Below are 22,750 nucleotides of genomic sequence, written 5' to 3'. Positions count from 1 at the left end.
AAACAGAACTTCCAATAATTATGGGATAACATGAAAAGACCAAATTTAAGATTTATTGGGCTAGATGAATGTGCAGAGATACAAACCAAAAGAAATGCACAATATTTTCAATGACATAATATCAGAAATTTTCCCAAACCTAAAGAATAAAATAAAAATTCAAATACAAGAGTCTTAGTCTTATAGGACCCCAAATGTACAAAATTAAGCAGACCCACACCAAGATATATTCTAATGAAAATAACTTTCATACAGAAAAAGGATAGAATTGTAAATGCTGAGAGAGAAAAAAAATCAGATTACATATAGGGGAAACCTATTCAGATCTCAGCTAACCCTCAAAGTTAGGAGGTCCTAGAATAATATATATCAAACTCTGAAAGAAAATGGATGCAAACCAAGAATTTTATACCCAGCAAAATTAAGCTTCAGATTTGAAGATGAAATAAAAACCTTCCACGATAAATAAAAGTTAAAAGCATTCATAACTAAAAAGCCTGCACTACAGAACATTCTCAACAAAATATTACATGAGGATGAAATGGGGGAAAACAGTGAAAAATAGCAAAGAGAGGAACTACACTAAAGGAATATTCAATCAAAGGAGAAACTATGTCAAATTAAAAAACAGAAATAAACCAAAGTGATTGGGAATACAAATCATTTCTCAATAATAACCTTAAATGTTAATGGCCCAGACTCATCAATCAAAAGACATAGACTGGCAGATTGGATTAAAAAACAAGACCCAACAACATGCTTTCTCCAAGAGACTCACCTATAGGCAAAGACGCCCACAGACTGGAGGTGAAAGGATGGGAAAAACACATCACTCATATGGATCACGTAAACAAGCAGGGGTTTCCACCGTGATATCAGATAAAGTAGACTTCAAGCCAAAGTTAATCATAAGAGACAAAGAAGGACATTTCATACTGCTTAAAGGAATTATATGTCAGCAAGACATAACAATCGTTAAGTATTTATACCCCAAACAATGAAGCATCTATCTGCCTCAAACAAACCCTTCTCAATCGAATAGACCATAACACAGTAATACTGGTTGACTTTAACACACCTATCTATTCAGTAGTAAGATCTTCCAAACAAAAACTAAACAAAGAAACTATAGAACTAAATAATATAATCAATAATTTAGACTTACCAGACATACATAGAATATTTCATCCATCAACAAGTGAATACACTTTCTTCTTAGCCGCACATGGATCCTTCTCTAAAATAGACCATATCTTATGCCACAAAGAAAATCTTAGCAAATACCAAAAAAATAGAGATAATACCCTGTATTCTATCAGATCATAATGGAATGAAATTAGAAATCAATGATAAAATAAAAAATAGGAGCTACTTTAACACCTGAAGACTAAATAATATGCTACTGAATGACAAATGGATAGTAGAAGAAATCAGGGATGAAATTTAAAAATACTTAGAGGTAAATGAGAACACCAATATAGCATATCAAAATCTCAGGGACATTATGAAGGCAATGCTAAGAGGAAAGTTCATTGCATTGAGTTCACTGATTGAAAGAATAGTAAGCCAATGAATGACCTAACATTACTTCTCAAAGCTCTAGAAAAAAGAGGAACAAATCAACACTGAAAGCAGTAGAAGACAGGAAATAAATAATTCAGAAATGAAATCAATGAAACTGAAACAAAAGAAACAATTTAAAAAATTGACAGTGCTCACTTTGGCAGCACATATACTAAAATTGGAACAATACAGAAAAGATCAGCATGGCCCCTGCACAAAGATAACACACAAATTTGTGAAGTGTCCCATATTTTTACATGTCAGCATGGCCTATGGATGTTCCATGTGTGCTAAATGTGTCCATGACAGGATCGAGTGTGCTTTACTTATTGAGGAACAGAAAATCATTGTGAAAGTGTTGAAGGCACAAGCACAGAGTCAGAAAGCTAAGTTTAAAAAATGAAGCTCCTTTTAATAATAAAAACTCAAAAACATTGACAAAACAAAAAGTTGGTTCTTTGAAAAATTAAAATTGATAAACTCTTAGCCATACTAATGATGAGGAGAGAAAATTTAAATTACTAAAATTTGTGATGAAAACTGAAATATCTCGATAGACACTGCTGAATACAGAAGACAATTAGAAACTATTTTGAAAATTTATACTCCAATAAAATAGAAAATCTCAAAGATATCAACAAATTTCTAGAGACATATGATCTACCCAAACTGAATCAGGAGGACATACACAATTTAAACAGGTCAATCTCAAGCAATGAAATAGAAGACTCCTTCAAAAGCCTACCAATCCAGAAAAGCCCAGGACCAGATGGATTCTCAGCCAAATATTGCAAGACCTTCAATGACAACACCAAAATTCTTCAAATTATCCCATGAAATAGAAAAGGAGGGAACCCTTCCAAACTCATTCTATGAGACTAGTAGAATGACACCAAAACCAGACAAAAACATATCAAAGAAAGAAAAATTCAGACCAATATCCCTGATGAACCTAGATGCAAAAAAAAATTCAATAAAATTCTGGCAAATCACATACAAAAATATATTTAAAAGAGAGTATACCGCGATCAAACGGGGTTAACTCCCAGGGATGCAAGGTTGGTTCAACACATGGAAATCAATAAACATAATTCATCACATCAATAGACTTAAAGACAAGAATCATATGATCATCTCAATAGATGCAGAAAAAGCATTTGACAAAATACAGCCTTCCTTCATGTTCCAAAACACTAGAAAAACTAGGGACAGTAAGAATATACCTTAATGCTGTAAAAGCTATATATACTAAACCTAAAGCCAACATCAGTCTAAACAGAAAACTTGAAAGCATTCCCTCTAAAAACTGGAACAAGGCAAGGATGCCCTCTTTCACCACTTCTATTCAACATAGTTGAAACTCTAGCCAGTGCAATTAGACACAAGAAAGAAATTAAAGAGATACAAATAGAAAAGAAAGAATTCAAACTATCACTATTTGCCAATGACATAATGTTATATTTAGAAGATACAAAAAATTCCACCAAAAATCTTCTGAAACTAATAAATGAATTCAGCAAAGTAGCAGAATATAAAATCAATACCCATAAATCAAACATATTCTTATACATCAGTGTTGAATCCCCTGAAAGAGAAATTAGGGAAACTACCCCATTCATAATAACCTCAAAAAAAAAAAATTTCTTGGGAATCAATCTAACAAAAGAAGTGAAAGACTTCTACAATGAAAACTACAGAACTCTAAAGAAAGAAACTGAAGAAGATCTTAAAAGATGGAAAGATCTCCCGTGCTCCTGGATAGGCAGAACTAATATTGTCAAAATGGTTATACTGCCAAAAGTGTTATATAGATTTAATGCAATTCCTATTAAAATACCAATGACATTCTTCACAGAACTAGAAAAAGCAATCATGAAATTCATTTGGAAAAATAAGAAATGCAGAATAGCCAAAGCAATCCTTAGCAAGAATAAAGAAGCAGGAAGCATCACAATAACAGACCTTAAAGTGTACTACAGAGCCATGGTAACAAAAACAGCATAGTATTGGCACTAAAACAGACACATAGATCAATGGTACAGAATAAAAGACACAGAGACAAACCCATATAAGTATGGTTATCTCATATCAGACAATGATGCCAAAAATATTCACTGGAGAAAAGACAGCCTACTCAACAAATGGTGCTGGGAAAACTGGAAATCTACATGTAACAAAATGGAATTAGACCCCTATCTCTCACCCTACATAAAACTCAACTCAAAGTGGATCAAAGATGTAGGCACCAGACCAGAAACCCTCTACCTACTAGAAGAAAAGTAGGCCCATGTTGGCTTAGGATCTGACTTCCTCAACAAGACTCCTAAAGCACAAGAAGTAAAATCAAGAATCAATAAATGCAATGGGTTCAAACTAAAAAGCTTCTTCCTGGCAAAGGAAGCAATCAATAATGTGAAGAGAGAGCCTACAGAATGGGAGAAAATCTTTATCACATATAACTCAGATAGAGCATTAATATCCAAGATATATAAAGAACTCAAACACTTGACACCAAAAAAATAAAGAACCCAATCAATAAATGAGCTAAGGAACTGAACAGACACTTCACTGAAGAAATATAATCAGTCAACAAATATATGAAAAAATGTTCAACTTCTCTAGCAATTAGGGAAATGCAAATTAAAACTACTCTAGGATTTCATCTCACTCCAGTCAGAATGGCAGTTATCAAGAATACAAGCAACAAGCCAGGCTGGTGCCATATGCCTGTAATCCCAGTGACTGAGGCAGGAGAATCACAAGTTCAAAGCCAGTCTCAGCAATGGCGAGGCACTAAGCAACTCAGTGAGACCCTGTCTCTAAATAAAATACAAAAAAGGGCTGGGGATGTGGCTCAGTGGTCAAGTGCTCCTGAGTTCAGTCCCCAGTACCCAAAAAGAAAAAGAAAAAAAAAAGAATACAAGCAACAATAAATTGTTAGCAAGGATATGGGGGGAAAAAGATAGCCTATTCAACAAATGGTATAGTCATACATTGTTGGTGGGACTACAAATTGGTACAACCATTATGGAAAGCAGTGTGGAGATTCTTCAGAAAACTTAAAATGGAACCATAATTTGACCCAGCTAACCCACTCCTCGGTTTATACCCAAAGGACTTAAAATCAGCAGGCTCTTAAATTAGCCACATCAATGTTTACAGCAGCTAAACTCACAATAGCTAACTATGGAATCAGCCTAGGTGCCCTTCAACAGATGAATGTATGAAGAAAATGTTTTACACAGCCTTAAAGAAGAATGAAATTATGTCATTTGCCGCTAAATGGATGGAGCTGGAGAATATCACGCTAAGCAAAATAAGCCAATCCTCCCAGAAAAACAAAGGCTGAATGTTTTCTCTGATATGTGGATGCTAATTAACAATAAGGAAAGAGGGGCTAGGGAAGAACAAAGGCACTTTGAACTAGGCAGAGGGGAGTGAAGGGAGGAGAGGAGGAAGGTGGGGTAGGAAAGAAAGTAGAATGAATCAGACATCAATACCTTATGTGCATATATGACTACACGATTGGTGTGATTCTACATCATGTGCAACCAGAAGAACGAGAATATATACTCCATTTCTGTATGAGGTTTTAAAATGCATTCTACTGCTATGTATAACTAATTAGAACAAATAAGAAAATTAAAATAAGTAGTCTTTAAAATACTAAAAAAAAAAAAAAGATAACTACAGATAACATACCTTTCCTGATTTGTTGGGGGGTTTTTTGTTTGTTTGGTTTTTGCTTGTTTTTTGTTATCTAGATTTTTTTTTTTTTTAAATATTGTGGAAAAGCTAGCCATGGTTTAGTGCATGTCATTACAAAATCTTCTTAGTGTCATATTAATGGCTACATGACATGAATGTACCCCTGGATCCCCTATGATCTGTGGCCCCCTACATAGCTAAATGATACCCCACCAAAGCCTGGACATTTAAGTCATCTCCAACTCTTGTTGTGCTAATTACAAATATCGTTTGAAACTTTATCTTTGGGGGAAACTCGTCAATATTTCCTTAAGATACAGTCTTAGAAATCAAATTACTGGGTCAAAAAGTTTGCATTGCTCATGTTTTTGAACAATCTTGACATGCCATCTCCAAGGCCATCGCACCATAGAAAGTCCCCAGCAATGGGGAGATGTACACCTCCCTCCAATGTCTCTCTCCTCCCCCACTCTCTCCCACATTCACATCCTGACACACCAAATGTGACACTCCTTGTGGAAATGAGTGTGGAGGACCCAGAGTCCAGCGTCCTTTTTCACACTCCCTGTACGCGCTTACCTTAGTCCCAGTCTAAGGTAAGATCTAGGATCTCAAGTGGATGCCCTTCACCAAGGCTTGGGGAGCAGGTGCATGAGCAAGAATTAGCAAGGAGGAACCCACCAAGGGGCAAAGAAAGAGTGAGGGACACACAAACAGGGTATTCAGGTGAAAGAGAGCCTTAGAGACAAAAAGAATTAAAAGGCACCCTGGGAGATGACATAGCTGATGGGAACTGAGGTCCTACTGAAGCCAACTGAGCCATTTGAGGGGGTGGAAATATCAAGGCCTCACAAAAACCCAGGGCAGAACAGAGCGAAGGCATCAGGTGAGATGGAAAAGGAAACAGTTACTTGAGGCCTTGGGCACTTTGCTGCTGCCTGTGATTAATGCCAGCAAAGCACCAGGAGCCAGAGTCATTATGGGGACAAGAGAGCAGCCAGGGAGGACAGCTCTGTATGCAAAGACAGTGAGCTAGTGGCCAGCAGAGAGCCTGCCAGTGAGGACAGTTCCCAGAATAAGAGGGGCCATGCTCCTGGCTACTGATTCATCTCCTCCTTCCCAGGAGGAGGACCCCACATTCCACCACTCTAGCCAGCCTCTTGTACCCCTCCTTTCACCCCAGGTCCAATCTTCAGTGAGAGATGGATAATGCAGCAGGTGACTGGGTTTCTGTGGTCCTGTGGCCCAGGCAAAGACCTTACAGATTCAAATCTCATGCCCGTTTCTAGTTAAGTAGCCCTCTTACCCTGCCACCCCTAGGCCCTGTGACCTCTGGTTACAAAAATTGACAGATTCACGAGGGAATGTGGGGCTCCCTTAGTATTTCCAAGCTCTTAGGAAAATGGCAGACCTCCATCCAATATTACTGAAATAGACTTTGTCGGTCTATCCACCCACCTCACCCACTCTGTACATACCTGGGCCTCTCCTGAGGAATGAAGAGTAGAAATTAGAGGTCAATTTTAGGTCAATTCATCCATAAATAAGGAACTGAGCCAATACTCATCCAAAACTGCAGCTATGAAAAGAAGACTAGACGTGAATCCTGTTTGTCAAGAGAAAGAAGCTGGTAGCACCATGACAAGAAATGTCATGCACAGGATCAGGCGATGGGATTGCTGGGGACTTGTGGAAGGAAGAATACTGACCTAGAAAGAGGCCTGGGCAGAGGCCGAGCAGAGGTAGACCGGAAACCATGCAGCCCCCGAGATGGCTCAGCCTAGTGGCTTTGCTGTGAAGTTCTTCTGCTCTTAACTTTTTATTCCTCTTTGCATCCCCTGAATCCCTTCAAATAAAACCTTATTTTTGTGTGAGTCTCTGTTACCTTGCTACCAATTTTCCTGCCTAAAGTAATCTTTCCCAGGCCCAGAGACTGCAGCAAACCTGAGCTGGAAAATCAGATAAGTAGGAGCAGGACTTCCTTTCAGCTCTGTCAAATACAGCAAATGCAACCAGAGGCCACCGCTAAGAGGCCCGGTGTGGAGAGCAGGAGCCACAGACTGTGTGGGCCTGCTAAGAAAAGAGCTAACCCAGGGCTCAGCTCACAGAGCTCTGTCTACTGAAGCACAAGGGCACGGTGGGACTGGAGGGCTCTTATGCATGGCTTTCAGATAAGGTTCAGGCCCAGCACTGTGGCTACCCAAAAGCTTTTTTAAAAACAAAACCAAAAAACTTCCTTTTCAAGCCCTTGACTGGGTTTCTGATAGATAAGGCTACCAGACAGGACCATCCACCATTGCTAAAGTGTAGCTGGGTGATTTTTCATTCTAAATTCAAAAGATTTTTCTATTAAGTAGATTATACAAACTGCTCCAATCATGCTGCTTCATGTTGCATGTTCAGTAGATCACCCAGGTCCCTCCAAGCCACCAATATATCCTCTTGGGTTTCCTTGCAGTTTTCACATAGCTCCCATTGAATCTCCACCCCATGGCAATCTGACTCCACCACCAACTCTTTCCTGACCTCCCTCCCGATCCCATACTGGGCTCCACATCTTGATTAGGTTTCCTGTTTTCATCCTGAAGCCCAGGCCCAGCCAGCAGGGGTGATCTTCACCTCTTTCTGTGTGCCCAGGGCTGCTCCCTGCTTGACACCCTCCTCGCCTAACTGCACTTACAGCTCTGGCAGTGACTTGGTCACCACCACCCTCAGACCCAGAAGCATCCAGAAGATGACTCTACAAAAGAAAGCAGCTAAATGAGACTCCCAGGTCCTCTTTAACTCCCTCCTACCTCCAGTGAGTGTTTCTCCTTCAGGCGCCCAGCGTGTGAGACACTGCACACAAACCCAGAGCTAGGAGTTACAGAGCACATCAAGAACCAAAGAACTTGCCCGGTGCAGTGGAATAATCCACTCCTGCTTGTAATCCCAGCAGCTCAGGAGGCTGAAGCAGGAGGATTGCAAGTTCAAAGCCTGCCTCGGCAATTTAGCACGGCTCTAGCAACTCAGCAAGACCTTGTCTCTAGATAAAATATATAAAAGGGCTAGGGATGTAGCTCAGTGGCTAAGTACCCCTGGGTTCAATCTCTGGTACCAAAAGAAAAAAAAAAAAAAGAAAAAGAAGGAGTTTGGGACCAAAGAAGATCCATAAACTGAGCCAAGAACTTACACCCTGAGAACTTCATGGTCCCAGCCCTTAGAGCTGGACTAGCTAACAGGCTCTGTTTTGAGTCAGAGAATAGTTCAGAATGTCACAGGATTAAGTCACTGGACCAAGTCCCTGGCTTCAATGAGCAATTGCCACCAGGCACACAGGGGCCTTAGGGTAAAGGATAACCCTGTTAACCCTGGATCCATTATCCCACATTATTTGGGACGGGAGCAATTGTTCTAATTGTGTTTCGATATGGAAGTAAACTAGCTAAGAGCTTTTATAGATCCTTGTAAAACATTCCAGGACCTGGGTCATGACAAATTTGCTGAGCACTACAGTCAAACCAAAAGCACCCAAAATACACAAGAACTTCTGCTAAAATCAGGAGACTTCCCAGTTTATATTCACCCTCCTTTCTCCTCCCAGGGCTCATGTTCCTTCTTGAAGGTTCATCTGTGGGGCCCAGGGGCAACATTACAAGGCTCTTAGAACAAGTGTTAACTATGTTTTCCCTTAAGTTGTTTTATTTTTATTTGTTTTAGAAATTAGTGTGTGCCAGGCACTTTTTTAAAATTATTTACTTATTCCTTACCCGATCCTATTAACAAAGAGTGTTTTCTCCATTTCAGACAAATTCAGAGGTGACAAAAGCTTTCAGAAGTAACCCAGGTACAAAGTTGGTGAGTCACTGAACCAGAACTGCTCACACAACCTGGCTCCCAGAGCATGAGGATGGCCTTAGGCCTGAGCCTAAGCAACTCCACTTTATAAACTCCAGTCTGAAACCTGCAGTCTCACCAGACACGCCTAAGGAAGCCCTATAGTGTGGCCCTCAGAAACCAACAAATCACTTCTCCTCACCCTGATAAACTCAGAGTGAAGTCTCTGGCAGGCTGTGCTCGCCTGATAAGAGAGAAAGACAAAAAAGATCAGGGTGGGGACCACCAGACCAGAAGTTTTAACCCCAGGGTAAATGATGTCACTGAGAGACCAGGTGGCAGCTAATAAAGATTGAATGGGGGGTCAAAATTTGGCATAAATAATGGAGCAAATGAACAGACATTCAGCCAGCTGACACTGATGCCCTCACATTGAGAGCCTGATGAGGACCTGGACTGACATCCCAACACTTTTCATCGTTTGCTGATCCTCTACATTTTCCTCACGCTGTCAAACTCTACAGCCACATCTTAACCCTGATGAGAGCCGCAACTTCTCCCTATGACCCTCTTCTCAACGGCTGTCAATTCCACCGGAGGAGAAGCCTGCTTTGGTTCCTGACCTTATCACTTCGGTCTGTATCTGCTGGACTTAAAGTCTAAGGCTTGAGACTTTTGATCTGACAACTTGAACTTAGCATGCAGAGGGAATGTCTGTCATGAACCTGTCGTGATTAAGTGTGTTTGCAGTGCTTAGAATTAACCTAGAATTGTTTGCTGTGAATTGATTATGTCTGTTGCAGTTTTCTTGATTAAGAACCTATAGAGTAAAATTGTATGGAGTGAATTAAGTGAATAAAGCATTGACAAAGGCAGAAGCGCATGGACATTCTTTGTTTCTCCCCCTCAACTGCGTAAGTCACACCTTTTGCCCATCGCAGCACAGAGGCCTCTGTGCCCTCCAGTGTTAGGATAAAGCCAGGTCAGGAGATCTCAGTCAAGAGCTGAAATTAAACTTGAGTTGAATACGGGATACGGGAGTGATTTCTGATACAATGAGGAAAGGGGTATGAATTTATTTTCAGGGAACTTGGAAAGGGAAGCTCGTCTGACAATGCCATATGTAAAATATCCAAAGGAGAATGTCCCTGCCACTTATTTGACTGCTTTGTTAATGTCTTCTGTACAGCACCTGCTCAGTTGTGGTTATGCCTATTTTAGGTCCAATCTGGATACGTGTGAGCCACTGAGCTCCTCTAAATGAGAGCCACACACATCCATGTTTGTCAAAACCTGGGGGGCTGCCAGGCTTAAAGACAGAAACAGCAGACCCTGCCCCCAGGACCTCCATGTCCTTGATTTCTACTGCAAAAACTCAACAATTTCAACTCTTTTATCTACTTCTAGAGCTAGCTCCATATATACAAACAGCATATTCATATGGCTTTTTTTCCATGTTAGATATTATTGTTTGGCTTCCTATTCCACCATCCCAGACACTCTTTCTTTCCATTTTCTCCCCATACAGTTTTACCATTTTTTTATTTAGCCAACACCAGAACTTAATATATTATCAGGATCAGCTAAATTGCTATTCACAGCTGAGCCTCACAGGGTATTACGATAATGCCTTTCATGTGCATTCCTTTGTGGTCATTTCTAGGATCCATTCTTGCTTCTTGTTTGTGTGCTTAATTTTCTATGTACCTATCACTAATTTAGCCCTCAATTTTCTAACAAAAAACTATAAAACTCATCACAGAACAGTCTCATACCATTATTTTGTTATTTGTTTTTAATTTCTTAAAAACTTTCCTATCTGGAAACTTCTGTCCTCTTATCCAACTCAAACTGGCTGCTTTCTGGATTTGAGATCCCATTTATTCTTTCTTGTTTACTCCTTAGTTTTGGAGGAATACATGCATAGTAGCTTCCTCAGAAAGGCTGTAATAGAAGGTAAAATAATTGAAACTTTTCATATTTAAGAATGCCAGTATTCACCCACACACTTGGCTAATAATTTGTATAAAATGTCTCAGTGTAAAATAATATCCTCTCACAATTTTAAAGGTATATCTTCATTGTCTTCCAGTACGTGTTGCTGTACAGATAGCTCATGTCAATCAGACTTCTATTTTTACCCTACGCTCCCTTTGGAGGTTTTGTTTTTATTTATTTATTTTTATGTCTAGAAGTTTTGCATCTGATGTGTCCTTTTTTCATTTATAGCCTAGGTACCCACTGGGCTTTTCAATCTATAAGGATAAATCCTTCAAGTATCAAATGTTTTTTTGTATTATTTTTATGAAATTTTCCCCTTCATTGTCTGTATTCTCTTTTTCTAGCTAGAAGTCTTATTATTCTGATGTTGGATTTCTTACAATAATCCTTTCTTGTTTTTTATTTCATTGCCTTTGTTTGTTTGTTTGTTTGACTTGCTGCATGATTTCTTCAACTTTACTCCAACCCTGTACTGATTTATTTGCTTCTGCTCTCGTACTTTAATTTCCAAGAGGTCATTCATACTCTCTGAGTGCTTCTTTTTGTCCCTCACTTCTCTATTGATGCAATACTCTCTTGTTTCTCTGGGATTAATAATCAGAGTTTGTGTGAAGTGTTCTTCTAGTCCCTATATTACTTCTATTTTTTTGTGCATTTCTTTTTATATTGTTGTTGTCTGTCCCTTTGGGTTTCTGTCTTTTGTTTTTCACCTATCTCTCAAACATCTGGTGCTTCTTAGCTATCTTTTTCAATTTAAAGGTGAAACACTGATAAGTTGACAGGATGCTCTCTGTGGTTGACTAATCTGTACCTTTATTTAGAGAACTCTAAACATCAGTATCTATAGGCTTTTTCTCTTGGGCTTGTAAGTTTATGCATAAATGCCTCTAATCCTGTGCCTAGAGGAAGGGGGCACAACCCTGGCTTTCCAGTATTGTGTGAACAAAGCAGAGAAGAGGGTTCGGGGTGGAGGGAGGGCTTATTTCCCCTGGTGTAAGATCATACATCACACACTCTCTTCTTGGCTTCTGCTGTGCCTGATCTGAGCTCTTAAATTTTTAGTGTTTGTGGAAAGACCTTTAAAAGAAGTACTATTTACCAAGACAAAGGAAAACACTTTACAGGCATCAGTCAAAATCAGGTTTCACCACCAAATGGGTTAAGAATAAAATTAGATATTCACAGGTTTTTGAACTTGGAAACTGCAGATAGGCACTAGGTAGGCATTTCTTACACCTTCAGTCACATTGGGGACATTTTCACAGGGATTTTGTCACTCTTTGGAGCTGCTTGTTTGCAACTAGATGTGGGGGGGGTGGTGAGGCAGCTTGAAATGTGGGTGCTTGGGGAAACCAGACTGAACAGGGAGATGGTATATGGACACTTGGAAGGTTTGCGTTCCAGCTCTATGCTAGCAAGCTGTGTTACTCTGAGAAAGTTACTTAACTTCTTTGAGCCTCGGTTTCCTCATCTATAAACTGTGGGATATGCCAGCTAATTCTGAAATGTTGAAAAGATGTAGATAAATCCAGTCAACAGGTATGTACTGTGCCTAAGTCGAGTTGCTCTGGGTCCTAAAGAAATAGCTGCGAACAAAAGAGGTAAAGTCCCTGCCCTCTTGGAAATGACTCCCTAATGAAAACAGACACAGAGTAAATAAGTTAGATGTCTTTCTAACCTCCTGAAGAACAACAAGACAGATAAAACGGAAAGATGGAGCGGGGTTTGACAGTGGAAGGAGACAGGTACAAGATCATTGTCTTATTTAAAGTGGTCACATGACCTCTCTGTTAAGGTGACATTTAAACCAGAAGGAGGGGATGATGCAAACCATGGATGAAGGAAGGGTATTCCAAATAAAGGGAAAACTGAGAGCAGAGACTCTGGAAGGGAAAGGTGGTTTATGTTTGAGATGTAAAATCAGTGAGATAAGCAACATGAAGAGGTGGAAAGAATAGGAGGTGAAGCTTGGGAGGGTCCAAAGCTCAGGTCACGCACAGCCTCACAGGTCCTTCTAAGAACTTTAGCTCTGAGTGAAACAGGCATCCTTCGTTGGCTTTTGAACAGAAAAATTACATGACACTGCATCTTTTTAAATGATCACCCTAGTTTCTGTTTTGAAAATAGACCATAGAAGCAAGAATATGAGCAGGAGGCCCAGAGAGAGAACAATCTTTCAAATTAAAAATAGAGATTGACCTGTCTCAGATCAGCATGAATTTGGTGAGTCAAATAAGCAGTCAGCTTCTTGATTTATTTTGAAAGCACAGCTGACAGGATCTGCTGACAGAGAATACAGCTCGGGAAAAGTGGAATTTTGAAGGATTCTATAGTTCTAAGACCTAAAACTGGAAAAATGAAGTTGCCATCTACTGAAGGGGCAGGGCAGCTGTTTTGGAGAGAAAAGCAGCAGTTCAGTTTCAGACTTGTCATATTTGAGATGTCTACTAGACATCTAAGGAAACATGCAGTAGATGGCTAAATATGTGAGTGCAGAGTACGGGGGAAAGATCTGGGGTGGAGAGAAACTAAGGGCTGTCAGGTGGGGATGGACTGAGATCACTAGGGAGTGAGAAGATAAATAAAGAGGTCAAGTCCAAGGGTCACTCTTTGGGGAACTCCAGAGTGAACAAGTAAAGATGAGCTAACAAAAGAGACTGAAAGGAGGGGGCAGTTACAGAAGAGAGATAAGGAGGGTAATGATTCAGAAGCCAACAAAAGGCACCTTTTCAAGAGGGTTGGAATGACTGATCACATCAAACACTTCCGGCCAATCAAAAAAAAAAAAAAGGGACTGAGAAGAAACACTCATACATTGCTGGTAGGACTGAAAATTGGTGCAACCATGCTGGAAAGCAGTATGGAGATTCCTTAAAAAACTTGGGATGGAACCACCATTTGACCCAGTTATCCCACTCCTCTATATATACCCAAAGGACTTAATCATCATACTACAGTGACGCAGTCACATCAATGTTCATACCAGCTCAATTCCCAATAGCTCAGCTATAGAACCAACCTACATTGGTTCTTTTTAAACGCATCTTTTTAAATGATCACTCTGGTGTCCTGTTTTGAAAATAGACCATAGAAACAAGAATATGAGCAGGAGGCCCAGATAGAGAACGATCTTTCAAATTAAAATAGAGATTGACCTGTCTCCGATCAGCATGCATTTGGTGAGTCAAATAAGCAGTCAGCTTTATCCTTCAACAGATAAATGGATAAAGAAAATGTTGTACATATACACAAGAGAATGTTACTTTTCCATAAAGAATGAAATTATGGCATCTGCCAGTAACTGGATGGAACTGAAGACTATCATGCTAAGTGAAATAAACCAATCCCAAAAAACCAAGAGCTGAATGCTCTCTCTTGATATACAGATGCTAATTCACAATAAGAAGGAGGGTGGAAGAATAGAATTTCAGTGGATTAGACAAAGAAGAATGAAGGGAAGGGGTGGGGATGGGAATAGGAAAGACAGCAGAATGAACCAGACATAACTTTCCTATGTGGATATATGACCACATAAGCAATGAAACTCCACATCACGCACAACCTCAAAAATGGGAAGTTGTCTGAGGTTGTGGTTTAGCAGTAGAGAGCTTGCCTAGCACGTGCAGGGCCCTGGGTTTGATCCTCACCACTATATGAAAATAAATAAACAAAGTTATTAAAAAATGAGAAGTTATACTCCATGTATGTGCAATATGTCAAAATACATTCTATTGTCATGTATAACTAAAAAGAGCAAATAAAAATTTTTTTTTAAAAAAAAAGGACTGAGATTTGGCCATTGGATTTGGCAATAGTAGGTTCTTAGGGAGCTTAACAGCTTGAGTTTTGATGCAGTGACAAGAGCAAAAGACTAACTAGACCAGGTTAAAATGAGAATGAAAGGAGGAACTACAGGGAGCAAGTGTAGGCCACACTTCGCAGGAGCTGAAAAAGGAGGCAATAACTAGAGGGGTAGGCGAAAGCAGAAGATGTGTATCATGTGCAGATATGTATGTGGGTGGGCGGAAGTGAGAAACATAACAGAGATAGATGGCAGACAGACAGAGATGGGAATGATCCAGTAGAGAAAGAATACTGGAAATAAAAGGGAGAATTGCTGAAGTTATATCCTCATTAACTGGAAATAACATGCGTACACAAGTGGAGAAGTTGATCTCAAATAGGTGCAGAAGCAATTAACCATCCACAGGAACAGGCAGAAGGTAAAACTGGGCAGATTTGGTAGTGGAAAGGTGCTATGGGCTGAACGTTTGTTTCTCTCCCCTCCCCAAATTCATATGTTGAAACCCTAACCCTCAACATGAGCTCATTGGGAAGTCTTGAAGTCTCTGCCATCTTTAACAGGAACAGTGTCCTTGTGAAAAGAGACCCCAGAAAGCGAGCTAGTCCTCTCTTACGTGAGGACACACTAAGAAGGCACCGTCGTGAACTAAAAAGTGTCATCGAACACCAAATCTGCCAGCACCTTGACTTATCTTAGACTTCTCAACCTCTAAAACTATGAGCAGCAAATTTCTGTTGTTTTTACATCACTCTATTTAAGGTACTGTGTAATAGTAGCCTGAATGGACTAAGCCAAAAGGGGTGAAAATTCTCTTCTGATTGCCATTATTTTCTCAAGTGAGTATGGAACAAGTTATCATCTGAAAAAAAGAATGGGGAAAGAGGTGTTAGAGACTTGAAGAGAGAAAAAAGTGTAAAACTGTCACACTTTTAGATTAGAGAGAATGACGGATAGTTCTCAACCATCTCTGCCCACTGGAATCAACTGAGGAGGTTTGATTTTTGTTTCTCTGTTTGTTTGCTTTTTTATTTATTTTGTACTGAGGATTGAACCCAGGGGCACTTTACCTCTGAGCTACACTGAGCCCTTTTTATTTTTTATTTCCAGATAGGATCTCACTAAGTTGCTGAAGTGTCTCGCTATATTGCTGAGGCCGACCTTGAACTTGCAATTCCTCCTGCTGGGATTATGGGCATGCACCACCATGCCCAGCCAACTGTAGAGTTTTAAAAGAAGACACTGATACCCAGGTTCACCCCATAAAGACTTTGATTTCATTAGTTTGGAGCAGAATTCAGGCAGCAGTACACTAACAGTAGCTGAAGTTGAGATCAACTGAACCAAGTAAATGGTACCAGATGGCCTGACAACACCAACACCCACCCCTGAGTCATGGGCATGCATTAAAAGTGGGAGCAGTCCAGATGCTGGCATACTTTTCCTACAGTCACATTCAGATTTGTGGAGCAGGTATGCTGTAGAGAAAGCTGGATTTAATCAGGATTAAGCAGGATTACTTATAAAGTTTATAACATGCCTGGACATGGTAAGATTTCAGTAAATGAAAGCTCCTGTGTTTATTTTTATGTTCAGCTAAGTGGCACACCATTGTTGTAGCAAATATAATTCTGTTTTTAGCTCATTAAAATAATCTGCCCAGTTTTTGTATATCATGGGATTTGACATTATTTGTGGATAACTAAAAATCACACACATACATCCTTGAATTCCAAGGAGATCTCCTCTGGTTCTTTTTATTTAACATGGAGTGCTGCACATGAGGTCCCTGGACTTCCCAATAACTGCAAAATTCACCCTTCCCACCTACCCTCTGTCGCAAGTTGACAACAGTTCTATGCCCCCCTTGTGTGGAGCCCCTCCAGTCCACACTACCTGGAGCCTGTTCTTAATGGGCTCTGCATTTGCAATTCCTGTCTGATACTGATCCTAACCCTAGAGAGACCTCCTCGATGACAAGTACCACCTTAACACTCTCTGCCCCACTCAAGCCAGGTTGGATCCCCACCCATTTCTATCCACTTGCTGGAAAGATGGCAGATTCTATCCTGACCCAAATTAAGTGGGCCCAAATGCCAGCAGGGGTAGAAACCCCATGGGCTCCTTGTCAGGGGAGTCCCTATACAGCCAAGCTCCTGCTTTCCCTTATGAGTGAATCTACAGCCTAATCCCAGTTGTAACCTTCCTTCGGTCTGGTCCTCAAATTCCCTCAGCCTAATGCCTGGAAAACTCATCTTCATCAAAACTCCTGCTTCAGAGCCCTTTGAAGGTCTCCTCTCTTCTTCTCTAACCCTGCTCTACAGTTAGAGTGGATCCCACCCTGCCCCTGCTTCTTACTCCCTTAGCAACTTGTGCAAATCCCTTTACACACATTACACTCATGCCAGTGACTCCTCCTAGACAGACAGGAAGAGGATGGAGCTCATCTGCCTTCATATTTTCAGTGTCTTGCAGTGTGTCTGGTCCATTCAATGATCAATAACTGAGACTAACCATCAGTAAATGCTATGATTTTAAATAACCATCATTTGTTGATGGCAGTCCTGTGCCCAGCACTAGGCTAAGCCCTGCATATAGTACTCACACCAATGCCGTCAGGTAGGAACAATTAATGTAGATTAAGATGAGAAATGGGGATCATCAAAGCTGTTTCCAAGTTTGCTCAGTTGAGAGGGCACATCTGGAATTTAAACCCATCTGTCTGGCTGAAAAGTCTGTGATTTCTTTCAAATGATAAGGACTTTCTGAGAAAGGTGACTTTGCACATGGTAATGGGGAAGTCTATAAGTTGACTCCCATCTCCCACTGAGTCACAGGACCGGCTCTGGGGACAAGGACAGGACTCTTCAATGCAGAAGCATTTCCCTTGGTCCATCTGGTGTCATCTCCTCTTTGCCTGTTCTTTCTCCTCCTCCAAATTTACAACTCAGAATAAGATGTTCATTGTGTACAGCAAAAAAAGGAGCCGCCACAAGCCCTCTGGCAGGAAGCATCTTCGGGGATTTAGTCCTAACACTGTCATTAACCACCTCCAGCTCGGGCCCTGGGCCAGCATCTTCCCAGCGCTGGCACCGTACAATTGACAAAGGCGATCCTTGCCGTCTTGCAGCAGATAAATAATGACTCAGCCTGGCTGCTTTTGTCAGAGATCCCTGGCTGCCTTCCTCCTGCTCGCACCTGGAACAAACTGCTATGACCACCCTGATTCCCAGAAGGATAAGACAAAAAGAACAAGGTCGCAACCTTCAGAGCATGTCAGGCCCCATCCTAGGGCTCAGATCCAAGGGCCATCCCAGAGAATGTTCCCTGATTCGACTTGCCCCTTGACTCCCCCAGCCACAGAAGGCCAGAATTGGTCAGTAGGGGGGAAAAAAAGAGAGAGAGACTGTTTAGTGTGGCAGAAGGCCCACAGCAGTCCAAGGTGATACCCACCATGGGCTGCTACATCTCCCACTGCCGGCTCCCACACCTTGGCCTTACCTACAGAGGAGTCATTCATGTCACTGGTTGGGTGCTGCCTGATCTCAGAGGGCAAACAGGGGCATCAGGAAGGCTAAGCTCACTGCTAAGGCCTTCCAGCCTGAGGAGTATGCTGGCCTGAGGCCATGCAGGGTCCAGGCATTGTCCCCACCTTCCAGGAGATTATGGTCTAACACTACTAGATTCACAGAACACAGTCAGTAACTGTGGAAGTAAGCACAGACCTCTTCAGCAGAGTGGAATAGCTTGAGTCTTTCTGCAGTAGCACTGCTGCCCCTATACCCNGAAAACTAAAAAAATAAATATTAAAACATTCTCTCTCTCTCTCTCTCTCTCTCTCTCTCTCTCTCTCTCTCTCTCTTTCTCTCTCTTTCTCTCTTTTGGACCTTCAGAGCATGTCAGGCCCCATCCCAGACCCTATATCCCTATATTTCTGGAACTAATACAAGGTGTCCCAGGTGTCCCAGGTCCCATTAGCTAAATGCTGAGGTCTGGCTGCCCGCCCACCTGATGTGCAGTCAGAAGCCCACTCTATCTAGACCACCCTTGCTCTCCTTGGTACTTCTGCAAAATAAGGATGGTGACCAGACTCCTCCGCAAACATGTGTCTCTTGTCCCTTTCCAGACCGCCAGCCTCTCCCAGACATGGCAGGGGCCTGCTTGCCGGGCAGCTCTGGTATTCCTTCCCATAGCCTGGCACGTCTGGACACCCTCCTCCACCCTCGCCAAGCTGTTGACAGCCATCCTGGCTAACTCCCTAACCCAGACATTCCCCAGCAACCAGGAAGGCAGGAGCAGCATTCACTCATCCGGGCAGAGGCAGAGCTGGCCTCCTCTTCCGCTGCATCCTGCTACAGCCCCCAATGGGTTATTCACGTCAAGGAGAGCACAGGTTCTTACCTGTTGACCAAGTTGTTTGTTTTCAACACTGTAGGGACCACTGTCCCAGACAGTGAGAGCTTTTACGGACATCTGTGCATGCTTTAACAGATGCACTGCTCTTGGAAGACCAAAGGGTGTGTCAGCATTAACAAGCCTTCTTTATGGCCTATCCTTTCTCAACATGTCACATCTGTAGTCTAATTAGAATATAAAAACTCATCTGAGGCTAGACAGTGGCACAGTCTTTATCCTTTTTTTATGGATAAGAAAATTCAGGCTATGATTAAGGCATGAGGCCATACAACTGCTAGATGCCAAGTCTGGATCATGTTTTAAATTCTTACAATCATCTAAAATTTTACCTATAAAATTCATATCTAAAATGTATTTTAGGGCTGGGGCTCTGGCTTGCCTGGAACATGTGAGACACTGGCTTCAATCCTTGGCACCACATAAAAATAAATAAATAAAATAAAGGTGTTGTGTCCATCGACAGCTAAAAATATTTAATAAAAAAGTAAAAATGCTTAAAAAGTATATTTTATAGGCAAATATTTTCATGTTTACATACTTTATATGTTTATATAAATATATCTATGTGTAAAATATAAGATAGATAAGATATATTTATTGATAAAATATTTACAAAGAAATCACACACACACACACACATATATATATACACACATACATACACACACATGTTTTTTTGATATTGGGGACTGAACCCAGGAATGCTTAACCACTGGGCCATATCTCCAACCCCTTTTTATATTTTGAGACAGGGTCTTCCTTAGTTGCTTAGGACCTGGCTAAGTTGCTGATGCTGGCTTTGAACTTGCAATCCCCCCGCCTCAGCCTCCCTAGCGGCCGGGATTACAGATGTGCACTACCACACTTGGCACATTTTTATATTTATTTACATTTTTAGACATTTCCTTTCAAAGAGATGGCTAATTTGGGTCTCTACACTACGAACCGTAGAACAGTAGAGAAACCCTGAGTTTTGGAGTGCAGGCAGCCCAAGGGCTTCAAAGTTTCGTCCCTGTATTATTTGGGGGAAAATTAACTTCTTACTCGGCTTCAGCATCCTCCTCTGCACCGCAGGGATAACTTGCCCATTCTGTGGGGTCACCAGGCAGCTGGGTTTGTCTGTGTATGGCACCTGGTAAGCTGTGGGTGGGGACCAAGCAGGCTATTCTCTCATCTGCCCTCTGCTTGCCAACCACAACAAATCACCAAGTTTCCCAGACAAGCCACATACCTCACTCCTCCTCACTGGTATTCCTGCTGTCCCCCTAGGCCAGGAATGTCCTTTCTCTCATCCACCTATCAGAAATCTCCTCCTTCAACATCCAGGCCAAACTATAACCTTTGTGAAGCCTTCTCTGTCATCTTCTGGCCCCATGACCCAACTCTTCATCTGATTTACAGCATGTTTTGTTCTGCTTGGAATTAGGGATTTACATAATTGACTCCCAAACCCCCATGAAAAGACAATACATCTGTTTGTATCTCCCAGCCCACTCTCCACTTCCTATGTATTCAAAGATGCCCTTTAGAATAGCCTTAGGGGTTTTACTTAAATAGGACCTGCTCATGATTTTTCAAATGTCAATCAACACATGAAAATAGAGCTAAAAATCACCCAAGATTCCTCTGTCCAGAAAAAAACAGATTGATATCATTTATCACATCTCTTTATTTACATATGTATAGAAATGTGGAGAATGAGAGGAAGGATGTGTGAAAGGTTGGATACTGATTGCTTTATGAAATAGCTGTATTTTAAAGCTGTCACTTTAACACCTCATTTAAATAGTGTGAGAGGGAAAGTTGCCACTTACACCTCCTCCACTTCTCCCCCAATTTCTGCTTCTGGTAATTCTTTTTACTTTATCACATCCTCTCTCTGAGCCTTAACTGCCCACCTCGGCTTAGCTTTGCTTCTCTAGTTAAATGGAGCAAGGACTTATCAAATCACCTTTAAACCCTTTTCTTAAGTATGTTTGTTAATCAATATCTCCCAGGTTCTTGTGAGTATGAGAACATCTCCCCGCCTTACATCTGCTGAGGAATTAACAGAGTATGGAAGTCTCGGGTCCCACTGCCTCTCCCCCAGAATTCTGTGAACATCTCCACTAAGTGTCTTTCTTCTGCTGCAGGTTAAGGGTTAGGGTTAGGGTTCGGGCCAACATGACTTTTCTCCATAGCAGCAACTAATTGTACCCAATATCAAGATTTACCTTTCAGAGATAGAAAAGGAAAATCCTGAGATTTAAGAATTGCCCAACACCTAGTTGAAGAATTTTTTCTCCACTACCTTGAAGCCAGGTGTGTTCATGTGACCAAGTCCTGGACAATGGAACATAAGCAAAAGTGGTATGTGCCTCTAAGGATTCCCCAACTGCCATCCTAGAGCGTCACCTTTGAGCAACTTTAGATCTCTGATTTATCTTTTCTTCTCATCATAGACTGATTTTCCTCAAGCTTTCCTTCTCTGTGAGTAACTTAGTTTTAAATGGATTTTAGTCTGTTCCTTTATTAACTGGTGTGTGTGTGTGTGTGTGTGTGTGTGTGTGTTGCTGAGGACAGAACCTCACACATGCTAGGCAAGTGTTTTACCACAGTATTTCCCAAACCCCTTTATTAACTTTCTCTGTAAGGATATTGTTTGTGTCCTCAATTGTTTCCCTTACCTCAGTAACTGTGTTAATCAACTGTTCATCACTGTGACCAACACACTCAACGAGAGCAACCTAGAGAAGTTTATCTTGGCCCACAGTTTCAGAGGTTTAGTCCATGGTGGGCTGAACTCCATTGCTCTGGGCCCAAGCTGGTGGAGGAAAGCTGCGCCATTCTTGGCAGCCAGGAAGCAGAGAACGGGAAAGGGCTGCAGAGGAGATGAACCCTTCCAGGATGTGCCCCCAGTGACCCACCTCCTCCACCACCTAGTCAGTTCATTCAAACTAGGATGGACTAATCAGGTTACAGTTCTAATAATTTAATCATTTCACCTCTGAATATTCCTGCAGAAGCCTTTGGGGGTTACCTCATATCCAAGCCATCATAGTCATAGTCTGTTTTATTTAATTCTATAGCTTCATCATCTATCTTTGAGCTCTTGGTTTATTAATTTTCAATGAACTTTATTTTTAGTGAATACCCTATACTGCCTCAGACAAGGACAAAGGCAAAAGATGTCCCATTCATCATTAGATGAGTCAGGATAATTTTCATCATATGGGATGCCTTCTACCTTCCCCAATCCTCCTCATCCTCAAAGGACAAATCATGGCCCACTTATCCGATTCCTCCAGCCCAGGCAGCTTGTTCCCCTTCCAGTCCCCAAAGGGCCTCTCTGAACTAGAGGCTTCACAGGTAATATGTGGGCTCCCAAATGAACCTGGAACTTTTTAGAAAGGAGATAAATCTTTTTTTTCTCACCTATCATACATGATTGGGCACATAAAGGTT

At 41.2% G+C, this 22,750-nt stretch overlaps 1 protein-coding gene and 1 non-coding gene across 2 annotated transcripts in view; one reads left to right on the top strand and one right to left on the bottom strand.

Annotated features, from left to right (window-relative positions):
* Positions 1 to 22,750, bottom strand: part of St6gal1 (ST6 beta-galactoside alpha-2,6-sialyltransferase 1) — a 135,866-nt gene that overhangs the window by 103,958 nt on the left and 9,158 nt on the right. The window lies entirely within an intron of this gene.
* LOC125617131 lies at positions 1,712 to 1,818 on the top strand. Its single transcript, XR_007348003.1, has one exon. It is a non-coding gene; the product is annotated as a U6 spliceosomal RNA (small nuclear RNA).

This window comes from Marmota marmota, unplaced genomic scaffold (genome assembly GCF_001458135.2).
Source record: "Marmota marmota marmota unplaced genomic scaffold, marMar, whole genome shotgun sequence".
Taxonomy (NCBI): domain Eukaryota; kingdom Metazoa; phylum Chordata; class Mammalia; order Rodentia; family Sciuridae; genus Marmota; species Marmota marmota.
Note: the sequence above shows the minus strand (reverse complement) of the source record. Positions and strands in the feature narration are given on the sequence as shown.